An 18,236-nucleotide genomic window follows, 5' to 3' on the forward strand; every position below is an offset into this window, starting at 1 on the left:
TAAAGAAGAGAACAAAAACAAACAAAAGCAATAAAAACATAATGATAACGACAGAAGCATGGCACTTAATAACCTGTAAGAGCTTGCCTCAACCTACATCTTGACCTTTAACTCTTGTCAATGCTACAGTTGAATTCTACTCTTCAATAATAGCATTATCTGTAATTTCACAAACAAAGCATCCTATTACTGTGAGAACTGCTCCAGTTGTTACCTAGAATGTCCTCTCTCATTCCAAGCCTATCTGGTGACATCTCGCTTATTTTTCAGAAGCCTGTTAAAGAATACTTTCACCCTTGACTCAAATCCTAGCCTTTAGTGAGGTCCTGGCAGATCTGAAACTCTCTTTGTTACTACTTCTGCATGGCCTTTATCAATGCACTTTTGTTGTGTTGCACCTAATTGGCTACATGTCTGTAAATTCTATGTGATACAGACTTCTCAGGGCAAGGAATGTGTCTAATTCATTTCTCTATGTCTCTAAGACAGTTCCTGGAAAATAATGGGTCTTTAAAGAGGAATGTTTATTCAATTGAATAACTCTCATTGATTCCAAATGGTTGAAATGGGATGGGGAAAGATACAGAATAATTGATACTCTAACTTAGTAACCTATACACCATAAAATTGATTACAACGTTTGTCCAACTGCATACAATTATCTACCTATAAGATTTTAAATATTTGTAACATAACTGTGCCCTGAAGAGAAGTGGGATTGTACAGCACTGCACTGAACATCTGGTGGTAGATAGAAACTGTGCACTTCCTGGGGGAGAAGTGAAGCCCTTTCATTCTTGGCTTCTTTGAGGACTTCCAAATGCGCCTCCCTTCAGTTGCCTGGGTGATTTCTTTGCTCATCTGTCATCACAGGTGGTCCTTACTCTTCACCTGCTTCCTCTTCCTCCATTATTTACTCAGAGACTCTACTTGTGATGATATAAACACAAGACAGGCTTCAGAGGTCATGGATAACTATAGGATGAGGGTGATGAAAAACTTCCCAGTAAGAAATTCCACTTCAGTGAGTTAATTTACAGGAGGCCGGTGAGACAGCAGAGTGACTTTTGAACATACCACTTTACTTCCTAAGCCTGTGATGGTTGATTATCATTTGCTTCACAGTGAAGAGAAGGTGTCTATATAGGGGGAAAATATAAGCATCAAGGACAACCATTCCAGGTATCCTTTGGAGTGAAGGTTTTCAATGTAACATACAATGATTCTTATGTTTGTGAAGACAGCCCTCCACCTCCCAGCTAGAATTCTCCTGTGAGAGCAAATTCTAAAATAGCATGTCACTCTTATTCACAATGACTGCCCAGTGCCCTTCAGCCCCTGGCATAAAGCTTGGCAGTTACACCCAGCATATTTCTCTCATACCTTCTGCTGGGAAGCCTTCCTCAGTTTGGCACTACTTTCTCTCCCCTTTGCTTTGGCGGTGAATATGAAGAAGCATTCATTATGCAGATTTTCAAATTGTAATCTGGCCCTGCATTCATCATCTGTGCTGCCTCTATTCCACAATAATGTCACATGAACCCTATCTAGCATATTTATATGGTTTTTAAGTTTTTGAATTTTGGTGGGTTTTAGTAGCAATGGGATTGACAAAGTGTGATGGTTTAGGAGTTCTCTATTCAGATGCCGTTTTCTTCCAGGTCAAGGATTTGGAATATTTTCTTAAGGAACAATAGAGAAATGTTTTAGTAAGGTTGCCTGAGAATGTCCTTGACTAGTCTCTTGCTGCCATAATCAATTTGAACTATCTTTATATATAATTCATTTGCTCCTCCATCTTACAGTGCATTCAACATTGCTTCTATTTCTACCCATGTGAAGGTCACTTCTTTGGTCCACACAACATCCCTTTCTTAATAGATTGTTGGCTTACATCAATTTGCTTGAAATTGACTCATGTGTTGGGGGCTAGGCTAGATTCTTGCTTTGTTCTTGCCTGTGCGTGAAAGCCCAGCCCCAGATAAAGTCTCTCTGTTTTGAGGTGTGCAAAACATGGAGCACACTGAGGAAGAAATAAGCATTAACATGGAAATACTGCACCAGGATTAGTATGTCAGGGTGCTAGTTGGAGCTTCCAACTAGTTGTATGACCTTAGTTAACCATTTCACCTTTCTTCTGAGACCAGCATTCTCCTATGTAAAATAAGGATACTGGACTATGTGATTTCAAATGCTTATTCTTATTCTAGTTTTCTAAGTTTCTAAGTGTTGTTATTGCTAGTGTGGCAAAAAAAAAAAAGTTATAAATCAAATCAAAACTACCTTTGTAGAACAGTAAAATTCTTTCATATGCTGACTGCTTTTCTATCATACAGATTACTTTATCATGTGGCTCAAGCTGTCTTATAAGTATATAAAACAGTGGTGTCTCTAACACTCCAACAAAACCAAGCTCTAACATATTTCAATCTGTTATTTCAACACTTTTTGCATATTTTCCACATTGGTTTCTTATGATCTCGTGTAGGAAAATATCAGATTATCTAATTTAAGCCAAAGGGATGGGGGGAGGAGGGAAATTCTTAGTACAGTTATTCTTTTAAGCAGTTAAATTATTTCAGATACTCCAGCTTTTACAAAAATTCTACAGGTCACAGTCCCTTTTTTTCAAACTAATTTTATAAAGGCTTACAATATGTTGGTGGTTATTTTATTAAACTCCAAAAACATCTTATGCTATGGAAGTTTCTAGTATGCGTGGCATTATATCTGAGGACATTTTCAGAAATCTCAAATTTTTCCATCAAATAGAATCAGGTATAAAATCGGGGATAATTAGAAGAGATGGAAATCCTAAGAATGGAATAGGAAAAGAAGGGAATGAGTAGAAAGTTTAAACTCTATCACCCCCCCCCCCAAAAATAAAACTATCTCAAGGGGTCTTGCAAATAAAGGAAGCTGAGAAGAATATACCAGAACCTTAGACTTTTACTCTTGCTTCTCTAAAGAAGCTGATTATGTCTATAAACATGATGGGATACAGAAAGCAAACCCATAAAAGCAAAAAATTCATCAACATCTGGGTAAAGGACTAGACTTGGAAAAATGTCCCTCAATACATATAACATGTGCAACAAACCAAGACAGGTCTGCAGGTCCACAGTTCAAACTGTGAGAGCACCCAGAAGGTTTCATGTGAGAAGGGTCAGTAAATGGAAAAAAGTGGAGTTGCCATATTAACGTGTTAACATTTATTAGAAATCATTAAAAACCTAGTTTTCTGGATATTAATTTCATTTTAATAATAAAAAATTTGATAGATTCTCTTTCAACTCCAGTAGCTCTGACTGTATTTTTCCTATAAGATTTTAAATTACTGATTTGTAATAGAAACATTTTATAAGTAAAGTGACAATTACAAGTGTATTTTTCTTGAGTTTTCTGCTTTGTTGGTTGTGGCCTTCGGGGGAGGAAAGAAAATCCCAAGAAATGGGATTATAGTTCCCTTTTCTTTGTTGAAGAAACCTACAACCACTAGGGTTAAATGACTTGTCTATGACTTGTCACAAAGCCAAGAAATGGCAGAGATGGGACCAACACCAAAGTTCCTGGCTTCTCAAACCTTCACCAGGTACCTATGTTCCTTCCATCAACATTCTAAAATTTAAAAAAATTATAATTTCTCCACTTAAAAATCACAATAATCAGCTTTGCCCCTTAATTTTTCTATGGAACCTCTTTACAATGTCTTTTAACATCACCCACAAACTGTGCTATGATGAAAATTACAACCACCTCTTACTTGAAGCACTGAATTTAAATCACAGCTAAGTCCTGCGAGCTCTTGGACACATCATTTAAGATCTCTAAATTTTAGTTTGCCTGTAAAATGACAATCCAGATATCATCCCTCTGAGATTAAGGGGGTTGAATTAAATAATCTATTCAAAAGCACTTTATAAACCATAGATTATCACTAATAATTTATCACATATGCTGAAGTAATTCTTTTTCAGAAAATGTCAATGGCTTCCTGCTGCTTATGAAATAACATTCGCTCTTTTATGGAAGGCATTCAAAGTCCTCTTTGACATTCATTATCAATCTTTTTTCTGCTAATAATAATAGCTAATATATATTGAGGAATTACTCTGTGCCAGGAATATATTGAACATTTATTATCTCATGTAAACATCATAGAGAGCTTGTAATAATGGCAACATTATTATTCCAATTTTGTAGCTATTTACTGGCATTTGGTAGGCTGAAGAAACTTGTCCAACATCTGCACAGAGAGGAAGGCAGACAGTCAAAGCCTGGCTGATTCCAAAGTAAATTTAACCATCAGGTAGTACTGCTTCTAAATACAACATTTTTCTTGAACGTCACCTGACCATAAATCACACTCAATTCTGCTACAACTACCTTACTACACCACGAAAAAGCTTGGTACAGAAACTCACATAGATGCTGGACAATTACAGATGAATGTGTAATCTGGGTAGACAGTGACCAAGAGTGCAGTCTCTAAAATCATATGACCTCAGTTCAAACCAGATCTACCACAGACTAGTATTATGATCCCGAGAAAGTTATTCTGCCTCTGTTCTTTATCCTTAAAATGAGATAATAATACAACTGATGGCAGGGTGTTGCTGTAAGAAGTAAATGAGGAAATACAGGTTCAGCTCTTAGCATGATGTCTGGCACATAGATAATGCTATACAAGTGTTAGAGGTTTTGTTATCATTATTATTCCATCCCATGTCATGTCCAGCACAGTTCTGTAGGCATGTACTTCACACCACAAAATTACCTGCCTTTCTGCCTCATTCTCTAGTTGACTGGCCTAATTATTCAGACCTTGGCCAAAACGTTGCTTTGTTAATGAATCTATCTTTGATGTGCCTGCCATGTCCCAGTTCTCTTGCACCCACTCACTCAAGCTCTTATTACACTCATAGGTCACTCTAAAGTCTCCTTAAAGCATTTATCATAACTGTAGTTAAATAATGAACTGAATTATTAGTCTTAAAATTTCTGTACCTCTCACTAGAAAGTGTCCATGAGGGCAGAGGCTATTGTCCATTGGTGTATCTTGAACAGTAAAGTGCTTGATAAAAACCTAGTGGATGAATGAATAATGAAAGAATGAATCTCATATTCCTTTATTTTATCCCTTTAATTTATGTACTGTCTCATGGTTTGAAAAATCCATTTTCTTTGTCTTTTTCCCTATGAATTGTTCTGTTTGTATCGTGAATTTTCAAACGTCTTGGCCAACCCTAACTGACTAAAAATATTTATAGAAATTTCCTGTCATTATATCTGTGCCAATGACAACTAAATTGCCAGTTTCTTCCTCCTTAAATATTAGATTTCTGAAATACAAGTAGATTAACTCAGCTAGGAAAACAAGAAATAGAAATCTTTCCATGTTTTGCACACTGCTTTTAAACTGCATTTTGAATGTGTTTCTGGAAATTTGCATAATCATTCATGAATCTCCTTTCATTTGAATACCACAGTAATGACAACTTAAGATACACTGTTTGCTGTTTATTCAAAATAGAGTTCAGTTATCAAAGCAGATGTTTATGCGTGCACCCTGCTCCACATTTGCTATGGAATCCATCAGTAACACGATCATGTATGCTGATGTGGTTTTGGAATTAAGACTTGAAATGTACCATGGTAACTTTTGTAATCTTGAGCAGTGCTTTTTTTTAATCCTGTTAAATTATATAGGAAGTATTTTAAAAACGTGAAATCTCAAGCATATGCCACACTCGATTTATCAATGTTTATGCTATTTATAGCTTAATACATCAAGACTTCAAAACATTGTGGAAATAAGGTTGGCTGAGCGCCAAGTCTAACCAAGGGTGAACTTTAATCCCTGGGAAAAACTCCCTAGAAGAGTTTATCACAGATCCTGGCACATAGGAAACACTCAATAAATATTAATCATCATTATTTTTACTATTATTATTATATTGTTCATGGGTAGAAATCTGTGTCATTCACATAGGCACCTGCCATTAGTTCTCTTTACAAGTTTAAGTTTATTCTTCTCTAGATAGTATGGACCTTGGTGTCTGGCTGGCAGCAGTTTTTTCTACCCTTCTTATGCCTTACACACAGTAAATGATTAGTTGACTGAAAGTTGATGTGTTGGTTTACCTCTGTCTGCATTATTCATTTGCTTCCCAGAAATGTCAATTGAACACCTTTTTCTGTGTGACACTGTGCTAGACACTGGAGAAACAGAGGTGCCCAATGCAATTTTGTGGATGACTTTTTAATTCAAAATTTATCAAAAAACCTAGTATTTTTAAAGCCATGATTAAAGCCAAACTCTACAGAAATACAGAGAAAAAAACAGCTCTGTATAATATTATACTTAAAGCATTTATACCAAATAAGGCACTCTCAAGTTAATTATCTAATTTAATGCAGTCACAGTTGAATAACTTTGGAAGTAACTAGGGGAACAAAGCATTGATTAGGTGTGTGTGTGGGCATGTGTGTTTCTTCAATAATAGCATCTAACACAGGTTATTTTCTTTGAATTTTAAAACAGAATTAAAAAACCAGAAATTTCAATATGGAAACAATTATTTTTATGTATACTTATGGTATCTTAAACAGCTGATCTAGATGATTTTGCCATAATCAAGTTCATGGTACTGGAGATGTCCTGAAATGTGGTACATTCCCTATTTTTAATTTAATTTTTAATGGGCATTGATAGGAGAAGAAGGGCACTTTATTAATTTAAGAATCAAAGTAGTGGTCTTACTGGTTTCTCTTTACCACAATAGGTTCCCAAACAGTATCCTCAAAGAAAAGTGCACTATAAGAAGATGCTGCATGATGCAAACCTAACAGACAAAGTGGCAAGGATGACGCTGATGAGGTAGGCTGAGGTCACGTGGTAAAGCACCTTGAGTACCATGCTAAGGAGACTGAAGGCAATATAGGTTTGGGCAGGGTAGTAACATGATCAAATCTGCATTTTGAAATCACTTTGGTACCTAGGATAGTGAATAAGAGTGGGGAGAAATCAGAGGTGGGAGGAATAGTTTGGAAGTCAGAACAGGAGCTGGAACAGCCAAAATTAGAGGTATAGAAGTTCTAATGGGGAAGGAATGTAAGAAACTATAGGACCTATTTTTAGTTACCTTTGCAAGATGAGAAAAAGGAAGGGGTCAAATCCTTCTATGATCTTGTATATTTCTATCATATAGGATGCTTACATATATTTGGCTGAAGCTTTATATAATTAATAAAATCTCAGCATAAAAAAGCAAAAAAAAAACAGTAGACCTCAAAGGACCTCACCAAATAAGAATTCTGAGAAATTAGCACACACTAGCATGATAAAGCTCAGAGGTCAGGGAGGGGATATATATACACACATACATATATATATATATTTACACACACACACACACACACACATATATAAAGAATACAGAACGTTCAAAAGTTTTCTAGCCTCAACTGATTTGAAGGACAACGAGATAGCAATTTAAAAGGTAACAGACTCAGATTCAGGAAACAGAAAGTGATGAGTTTCATTTAGCTAATCAGTGGCGAAATGATTTATAATTTATTAGTATTATTTATGAGTACAGCTGAGAAGCACAGAAGTAGACCTTCTAAATAGTAGATGAACAGTTACTGGAAAGACAGGAACAGATAGAGAATAAAGCAAATATTTGGTGTTAGGCTCATCATGTTGATTTGTTTGGACATTTCTGTAATAACAGTACTAGTACTACCAATATTATTATTGTTTATTAATACTTCAACATAACACATTTTAAAAGGTGTACAGTATTGATTGATTGATCCATTGAGCTACTGATAAACTCTTCTGGTTTGACTGGCACTTCTGAGAACATATATCTTTCCTCAAGCACTGATAGAAAAGAGATGGAAAATGATTGAACTCTGTTTTCTTTGAAAATATGGAGAAAGAAAGCTTAATTTGGGGAAAGAATAAAGAGAAGCCTATTATCAGGCTACTTTTTCAGAATAGCCAAAACCTGAAAAAGTATGATAGCAAAGAAAATGTAAGATATGTTGCTGTATGCTCAGGAGAAGGAAAACTGAAGCCCTAATATTATCCAATCTATAACAAGCTGATTGGCTATAAAATGGGTTTTCACTTCATTTACATGGAAGTGAATACCTCATTTTAATTTATTACATTTAATTTCTCATACATTTATCACACATAAATAGCCCTTTAAATTTATTGCATAACATCTGCAAAGAACACATCTCTAAAGGACCCATCTAGGCTTATTAGTGTCAGGAATAATTTCTTTGTGTCTTTCCTCTTGCAGCACTTCACACTGACATGCTCAGTGAGTTTCAGTGGTTTGGGTTTACCATGTGCATGTACCTCAAAAGTGATAAGCTGTACAATGCACACATACAACCTAGAGGCAAGAAAAGTGATGCCAAAAGATTAGACTGAGTAAAAAATAAAATAATAAAAGAAAAGAAAAGAAAAAGAAAAAAGAAAAACATGGCCAACTAAAAAACAGGATAGGAAAAATGTGAAAAATCAGGGAGTAAAATAACTCTTCATATAAAGTATTAAAAACTTTTCACCATACACAATGCAGTGAAAATTGAATTAAACTGGTTTGAGCAATGGTTCAAAAATTTAAGTCCAGGTTTCACTAGTGACTCAAAATATGACCTTGTACGTGCCATGTAACTCAGTTTGTTCATCTCCCGAAAAAGTACAAATGTTCTTGGAAGCAGAGAATAAACCACATAAAATCAACAGGTATTACAATGCATTTGGGAGGTCTTTGCAGGTCAAGAGTTTTGAAATTCTACATGCAATACAAAATCCAAAAAGAAAAAATAAATTTTCTTCTGCTGGTCTAGTACAGTAATCTTAAGTATTCATCTCCCAGCTAAATACCCAGATTATCTTTTTATAGCTATCTGAAGTTCATTATATGAAGGCATTCTCTCATTTTCCTGATAAAATTTATTTTTATCAACTCCTGTACAGCCTGAATTTCTGTATCATCTGCAATCTCAACACCAAAGCGATATTATTTCCAATGAGTCATAAACTGAGGAAGGCAGAAAGATGAGTGGGAGATGAGGAAAGGGCTTTGCTGTGGAATCTATTATCTTAAATGCCAGTGGTTTAGTTCCCAGATAGCTTGAGTATGTGATTTATTATATTCAGTACCATGAGGACTATAGATATTTCACTAAATTCAGGGAGATAAGGCAGAAAACAATAACTACAATAACCACTGAAACATAAACTCAAATAGTATCAAGGATCTCTGAATGCCAGGGAAAGAAATGCAGTTCCTATAAGGAGTAATCTTGGGGATTTTTACATTGTATCTACTTCACATCAAAAGGGAGCAGAGCTGACCCTCATCAATAGCTTCAGAGGCTGTTCAAAGTTCAAATAACAGGATTCTAAATGTGTGGAAAGAAGAATAAAGAACTTTTTAGCTACATACTCACTGATATCATAATTACTTCCGTTGGTATTATACTTGTTACGATATAGATTCATTTCTTGTAATGAAGGCCAAAATAGAAGTTTGTATATCCCTCACAGAGCAGTCCAATATTAATGGTCTAGGGCCCTTATGGTGGTTTTGTTGTACCAAGGCCCAACGCCCTTTATTTATTGTTGCTAAATTATCCTCATTACACACTTGTCAATCTTAGATAACTTCTCTTCAGCTCCTACTAAGCCATTCACAGTCAGCCAGAGGGAAAAGGTAATGAAAAAGGGAAGGGACAGGCATGGTGCTTCTTTTAAAGGCACAATCCAGAAGTTATGATTACTTTGACTTAGAACCCACTGGCCAGGGCACAGGCACATGGGATGCAAGAGAGGCTGGGAATTGTCTCTACAGCTGTGCAGCCCTATGCCTCACTAATAGTCTGTCCCTACAGAAGGGCAGAACGGCTATCTAAGGGGCAACTATCAGTCTTTGCCACAGTTCACTGCTTATCTCTCCCCAGTTCACTGCCAATCCCTCCTCCCACACATCAAACCACAACACAAGGAGCCACACCAAGACTTGACGGAGAGGACTGCACATCACCCAGAGGTGGACTTTGGATGCAGCTTTGGAAATGTCTCCCTTGTAGAGGGAGTGAATGTTCCAAAGGAAAGAATCCCTCTTGACATATCTCATCATGTTCATGATATTAAAATATAAAAGGAAATGACTTTTTTCCACCCCTACATCAATATAAAATGGTGGAATAGGAAGAGCACAAATGCACTGAAAACTCTCTTTTGGGAGGAAGCATTGAAAATTCATACCAGTAACTGAACTATAGCAACCATCAAATCCCACTGGGCAAGAGTAGTGAAAATCTGTTTTGTCACTGAATTAAGTTCCTTGGTTAACGCATATGGTAGCTCATTATAATGCCCCTGGATACTGTAACACTGTAACGGTAGTCCTTGGTTTTGTCCTTTGGGAGATTTTCCTTATCCTTATCCTTCATAATCAAAACATTGGAGAGTATATTCTTTTTAGAAGCTGGATATTTTGTGCAGTCCACATTATGATGGTACAGATTTGAGGCCAGAGTTTTGCTGCAAGGTTAGAAACATGACAAGCTTTTGTAGGTAGCTTGTGTTTCTTTGGAAATATAATTTCTTACAAACGTTTAGTAGGCTTCTAGTCAATTCTGTCTGTATGTAATCGTAAGCAAAAATCTCATCAAAAGGTTTTTTATTCTTAAATACCCTGGTCTTTAATTTCCTGGACTCTTTTATTCCACCTTTAACGGATTGAGAGCCCCACACCTGAATTTGATTTTTGCCCCTGAGCTCACTTTCATTGCCTGGCAGAAAACTCTTAATAGAAAATGCTTGGGAGAGACTTGAGGTTACATTCTTACCTACTACAAAGACTGCCTCTTCAGAGCCACCTGTTCTAACTAGCCTATACTGCAATATCACTGAGAGAACTTTAAAAATAAATAAATAAATAAACAAAAAGAAGCTAACACAGAGTGATATTCTAAGGTTTTCCAACCAAATCTAGTATAGTTATAAGCTCTAGTTGCAGGTCTGCTTTCCATGGTATCTCAAGCAACCGTGTAATGAAATATGTGTCTGCATAACAAAGGTCTACCACTCTGCAGCTTGTTTTTCCTTGCTGACTTCCAGCAATCACAAAAAAGAGAACCACATACTTTGGACTGCTTTTTTAAAAATGTTGCATTGCTCTTCTAGGTACCATCTGTATTATACAAGTCTGTAAATGTTAGCAATAAAGGAAATTAAAGAATAGAGATATTTACATCTTTCTCAGTAACTGTCCAGACATCCAAAGTGAATACAGAGAAAGCAGAAGAAAGGAAATAAAAATAAGAGACATATATTAGACAGAAAATAACCTAAAATAATAGAGGAGGTCAACTGAGTCAAAAGGTGTTTCTTATAAAAGACTAATAATATTGACAAAAGTATGGTAAAATTAAGTAAAAAAGAAAAGGGAGGCATGACGAAATATCAGAATTTACTACTTACACAAAGAAGATGTTTGCACATATTAAAAGGTAATAAGAATGTGTTATAAAAAATGTCATTCCAGTAAGTTTTAAACTCAAATACAATGACCATATTCTTAGAAAAATTAACATCAATAATAATTCAAGAAATAAAAAAAGTTCATAGACCTAAACCATCAATGAAATTGAATTAGTCAAAAATATTTGCACAAAGAAAAGTTAAAGCATAGGCAGATTCTTCAGAGTTTTCTGTCAAATATTTAAGAAAAAAATCAAAATCTCTGCCATCTCTTCTAGTGAATAAGAGGGAACACTAACTACTCAATTCATATGATGAAGTTGCATTACCTTGGTACCAAACCTGACAAGATCATTTTGTGAATAAAAACAACATTCTAATGTCACTTGTGAACACAGATGAAAATAACTCTAAGGATACTAGCAAGATATGAAAGGTATAATTTATGAGCAAGTTAAGGGGTAAAGGCGACTAAGAAAAAACCAATAAAATACCTTGAACAGAACCCATCTTTTTCTTTAACTGGGACCATATTATTTTATTTCCATAGTAACACAATAAAAAAAAAAGCTTGTTTAAGAAAAACCTTGAGAAAATATCATTACATAGAGAGTAAAAAATGAAAATACCCTTTCTTGCAGTTCTTGATCTCCCACTTACCCCCTTGCCATAACTAGATTAGTAGTAGTCAACAGAACTGGGAACTACAGGATCCACTTTTTTTTTTAATGTGGTAAAAAACACACAACATGGGATCTATTTTCAGCAAATTTGTATGCGCACAGTAAAGCTCTGTTAACTATAAGAGCACTATTGTAAAGGAGATCTCTAGAACATTTTCATTTTGCATGACTAAAATGTTCTTATACTCACTGAACAATAACTCTTCCTTTCCCCCTCCCCTAAGCCTCTGGCAACCATTCTACTTTCTGCTTCTATGAGTTTGATTACTTTAGATAGCTAGGTGGAATAATGGATTTGTCCTCCTGTAAGTGACTTATTTCACTTAGCATAATGTCCTCAAAGTTTATCCACATTGTAACTCATGACAGTATTTCTTTCTTTTACAAGGCTGAATAATATTCCATTATACATATAGAACAGATTTTCTTTATCCAGTCATTCTTTGATGGACTTTGAGGTTGTTACCACCTCTTGGCTATTGTGAATAATGCTGCAATTAACACAGGAGTACAATTATCTCTTCTAGAGTTTAATTTCAATTCTTTTGGATAAATACCAACAAGTGGGATTACCAGATCCTATGTCAGTTCTGTTTTTAATTTTTTGAGGAATCTCCAGACTATTTTCCATAGTGGCTACACCATTTTACATTCCTATCAACAGGACACAAGGGTTCTGATTTCCCCTTGTCAATACTTGTTATTTTCTGTTTTCTTGATAATGACCATTCTAACAGGCATGAGATAATATCTTATAGTTTTGATGTGCATTTCCCTGATGACCAGTAGTGTTCAGCAACTTTTTAAATACCTGTTGGCCTTTTGTTTGTTTTCTTTGGGGAAATGCCTATTCAAGTCCTTCATCCATTTTTAAATCAAATTGTTTTCTTGCTATTGAGTTCTAGGAGTTCCTTATTATTATATATTAATATATTAATATATTTTAATATATTTATAAATGTGTGTATGTTTATAAATATACTAAAACATATTTATATATTTTGGATATTAACCTATTATGGGATATATTGGTTGCAAATATTTTCTCCCTTTCCATAGGCTCCCTCTCACTCGGTTATTTCTTTTGCCGCACAGAAGTTTTTCAGTTGGATGTAGTCTCCCTTGTCTATTTGTGCTTTTGTTACTTGCGCTTTAGATGTCGTATACAAGAAATCTTGCCAATACAAATGTTATAGAGCTCTTCTATTTTCTTGTAAAACTTTTATAGTTTCAGGTCTTATGTTTAAGTCTTTAGTTCATGTTGATTTTTGTGGTGGTGTAAGATAAGGGTCCAAGCTTTTGTACATAGATATAGAACTTTCCCAACTCTATTTCTTGGAGACTGCCCTTTCCTCATCGTGTAGTCTTATCAAAGAGCATGTGACTGGGTTTGTTTCTGGGTTCTCTATTCTTTTCCACTAGTTTATGTGTCTATTTTATGCCAGTTCTATACTGTTTTTGTTTCTGATCCCCAATGGATCAGTGACCCCTCAATGGGTCTTTGGCTTGGAGTTGCAAATGCCAATCAAAAGAAACCAGGCTCGGTATAACAGAGCAGAAACTTTATTCATGGATCAAGGAATGGAGAAGGGAAAGCTCTGCTCTAAAAACACCTTCTCTCCAAAGGGAGGGGAGTAAGAGAATTTTAAGGGGTAGGAGGCAGACACGTCATCGTCATCAGGGCTCTCAGGAAAGGGGTGGAGACTTCCAGGGGCAGCTGGGGCATGGGCAATCTTTGATGCTTCTTTGCATAGGGCATGAATGAATTGTGCCTAGCAGATTACAAACCCCCACCTTGAGTGGAGATCTTAGCATGGTAATAAAGCAAAGGTCACTTTCGGACACCCCCAGGTCTTATCTGCACAGGTGCATTCTCGTGGTTAAGTCAGAGCTGGTTCAGGGTGGTTGACCAAAACATGTTTGTTTGTTTTTTTAAAAGCACAGCTGCGAAACATCTCTGCCAAATACTGGGTGCTTTTGAAATAAACACAGAGATAAATCAAGGCAAGGATATTTTAGGTCTTAAGGGCTGGTATGGGTGACATTTTGATTACTGTAACTTTGTAATCTGTTTTGCAGTCAAGAAGTATAAAACCTCCAGGTTTGTTCTTCTATTTCAAGATTATTGTGGATATTCAAGGTCCTTTATGTTCCTCTATACACTTTAGGATCAATTCTTCTATTTCTGCAAAAAACACCCCTGGGATTTTGATAGAGCTTGAGTTGAATCTATAGATCAGTTTGAGTAGTGTGGACATTTTTAGCAATATTAAAATCTCCAATCCATGAACCCAGGATGTATTTCCATGTATCTATGTCTTCCTTAATTTCTTTCAGCAATGTTTTGTAGTTTTCAGTGTTCAAGTCTTTTGCCTCCTTCATTTAATCTTAAGCATTTATTAATTTTGATGCACTCCCAATGCAGTGGATCCAGGTTTGATCCCTGGTGAGGGAACTAGATTCCACATGCACGCTGCAGCTGAGAGTTCACAGGCCACCACTAAGGAGCCAGTGTGCCGCAACTAAGGAACCCACCTCCTGCAACTAAGACGCAGCATAACAAATAAATGTTAGGAAAAACCCCCCAAACTTTGCAGATAGTGATGGTTCCTCAAACATCTTCATCAAATATGTCCATTTGTCCAGTATATAAAACAATGGCTCCTAAAGAGTGACCATGAGTTATAATAAACTTAATTAGAAAGTGTCTCCAATTGAAGCTGGTTTCTTTGTCTGAAAAATGCACTTTTTCTCTATACCAATTAGAAAGAGCTACCTGAAACAATCTGCTTTTAACTGGCAGAAACAGCACTTTATCTTCCCTGCTTTACCTCAGAGCTATGCCAACTCTCCCACTCTATGTGATCATTAGTTTCAAAAGAATCCTTGTTAGGATCCAAAAGGACATGCTGCTTATCTACTACATTGGTGAAATGGTAATCGAACCTGGTGAGAAAGAGGTAACAAACACCTTAGATGCCCCTGTAAGAAGTGTAGACAGAATGACACATAAAGGCCATAAAAACTCAGGGATCTGCTGCTTTAGTAACATTTCTACGTATCCAGTGGTCTAGGGTAGAGCTCAGCAAACACATTCTATAGAGAACTAGACAGTAAGTATTTTAGGCTTTCTGGTTCATATGGGCTGTATCACAACTACTCAACTTTGCTGCTGTAATATACAGTCAGCCACAGACAACAGGTAAATAAATGATACTGTGTTCCAATAAAACTTTATTTACAAAACAGGTGGCAATCTGGATTGCATCTCAGTTTGCTAACACCTAGTCTATGGCATGTCAAGTTAACACTGCAGAGCAGAAGACCTCTCGTTATAACTTGCACCCATCCTTTTCCTTATTTATGCTTGGTATAACTTATCTCTCAAAGACCGAGAGGAGTGTGTTTATATTCCACAATAAATGCATCTCTAAAGGGTTTTTTTTCCTATTTTTTGAAAGCTTAACTGAATTTTTCTTATTGATTTACTTTCTCTAATAAAGAAATCTCCTCTTAACATAATCAATAGATATCATTCTCCTTTTGTGCTTTTGGATTTCCTTACGTTATTTTCTTATCTATGACAACTCCATCTTAATCTAACTTTTTGTGTCTTATTTATTAGACTGATTTCATTGAGGACACACAGCATATGCAGTCCAAAATTATCTTTTGTTTCTTGTAGTAGATCCTTTTCTTCAGCATGCTTATCCTTTACAGCTTCCCTCATTTTTTATTATAAAATCTTCTACATGCTCCATGTCTTTCTTTTTCTCTTTACTCCTTATAGAACAAAAATATCTATATGTATGCAGGTTCTATTTGAAACTTCAGGGTGAATGTATTCTGTATTCTCTTTGGTTCTTATAACCAGTCACCTGAGTGTATCAGTAACCACGTTCTTAGATCTTAACTTCAAGGACAAGCTGTTGTGCACAGGCTTTCGTCAAATTTGCATTATCTAGACAGCCTTTACCTAGTGTGGCTTTGCTGAAATGTGAGGAGATATTCACCTGTTCCCATTTCCTGTTTCTCAGAGTGTCATGAGGAAAATTTATTCCTGGATAGTTGAAAATAGTTTGAAATTCTTATTTTTCAAAAGTAGTTCATAAACACTGTAAGTTTCACAATTCAATGCTCTGTATACTCTTTGTGAATCAATCACAAAGTCACAGTAGGCAACAGTCACATGTCACCTCTAGGAGCTGATGGCTCCAGAATGCATATAAAAAGTACAATATCGAGAAGACAGAGCTGGGGTCTGGCAGGTGAGCTCTGGCTGTCTCAAAACGCAGCTTCTGTAAAGTACTGGATTATTGCTAGTATTCTTTTCATCTGCAAAGGACCCAAGGCTCTGATGTATAATTAACCATGTTTATGTGAGGAAAGCATCTAATATGTTCTTTCAGTCTGATAGTGCTTCTGTTTCATAAGCTGAGTCTCCTGGGAAGCCCTTCTCAATTTGGTTTGTCTACAAAGTAACTAAGGGGGTCATTTCTAGATGAACAATGTAGATGAACAATGACTAATGTAGCAATGTTCTAAATGAACAATACTCAAATGTTAACTGCTTGCTATTTGGCATATAATTTATATATAATACCCTTTGCTGTTAACACTATTTGAATTTTCCAATTATTTTCTGTGTATTTTTGATCTTTTCATTGGAACATTTGATAAGGGATTCTCAAACTTATACACTTGGAGCAGATTAATTTCAGTTTACTGATCTCTGCCTTGGGAACACCTGATTTAGTAAAAATGAGATGGAACCTAGGAACCAGTATTTTTAGTAACTCCCTAAAATGTTTGAGATGGGAGGGCAGTGGTCTACACTTGGAAAAACTATCAATCTGATGGCATTTTGACGCTTATGGGTGTTTCATATCACATAGAGAAACATCTGCTTTATTGAATATATTTTCCAGGTTGCTTCAAGATCTTGGGTTGTCATGTAGCACAGCGTGAATATAGACAGGTATGAAAACCTTCTACCTTGCAGCCAGAAAGTGAGTTATGCCATCATTTTAGCTGTAGGCAGGGCTGTCAAAAGATTGGAAGTGGTAATTATTATTCCCTTGGTCTGAAACAGTCTTTATCTGCTTCTGAGTAGCTCTTAGGAAGAGTTAGAAATGTCCCCATTTTTTGAAAATGACTAAAAGAAAATGTCCCCTGTTTAATTTTTAGTGCTGAACTTCCATGGATCCTTAGAAGCAAAGGACACATGTATTCGTGCTGGGTAGTACTTTCCTTCACAAAGTGTGGTTGGAGATACAGAAAAACGGGAGATAATGATAAGCAATGATCCCTGAATGAAATCTCATTCCAATGCCACACACCTGTGAAGTACGCTGCTCTAGAAGATTAAGTCCCTTTTTCTATTTATTAATGTTTTCAATTCGTACCCAGAGTACCAAGTTTCACATATTTGTTACTTCCTATGTTAAATGATATTTTCTTTATTTTTTTCCCCTTAAACTACTTGTATATGAAACAAGTTTCAGGGTTAATACTCAAGAAATTAGTATAATTTCTGGCTTAAGTAATAGTCAGTAAATTTTGTTTAGATTCCACCAGAGCATCTGTTCACCATTTCCTAAAATTCCCGAGCATCAAGACTACTCTCTGGGGATTCTACCCAATTAAAATGGGCCTTTTAAGATAAATTCATCTCTGAAGGATAAGTCTCATATATTTTGTCCATATTTCACCAAAGAATCTTGTGCACTGCTTTGGAAAAGTTTATTCAACTAGTAATGGCTACCTAATTCCTAATTACACTACTTCAAGTAATCACTGTAACTTGACTACACTTGATTTATTTAGAAAAATGTTAGAGCTTTTATCACATAGATCCCATTCTATCTTTTACCACAGTTACTTATGTCCCCAGCTTTTTCTGTCCTACTAAATATTTGATATTCTTGTATTTTTCCTGCATTTACAGTCTTTTGCATATGGTAGATGCTCAAGATATATTAAATGACTTGACTGTGTTTATTTCTGTATTGGCTTTATTTTTATAATGATGATTC

This window comes from Hippopotamus amphibius, chromosome 7 (assembly GCF_030028045.1).
Source record: "Hippopotamus amphibius kiboko isolate mHipAmp2 chromosome 7, mHipAmp2.hap2, whole genome shotgun sequence".
NCBI classification, from domain to species: domain Eukaryota; kingdom Metazoa; phylum Chordata; class Mammalia; order Artiodactyla; family Hippopotamidae; genus Hippopotamus; species Hippopotamus amphibius.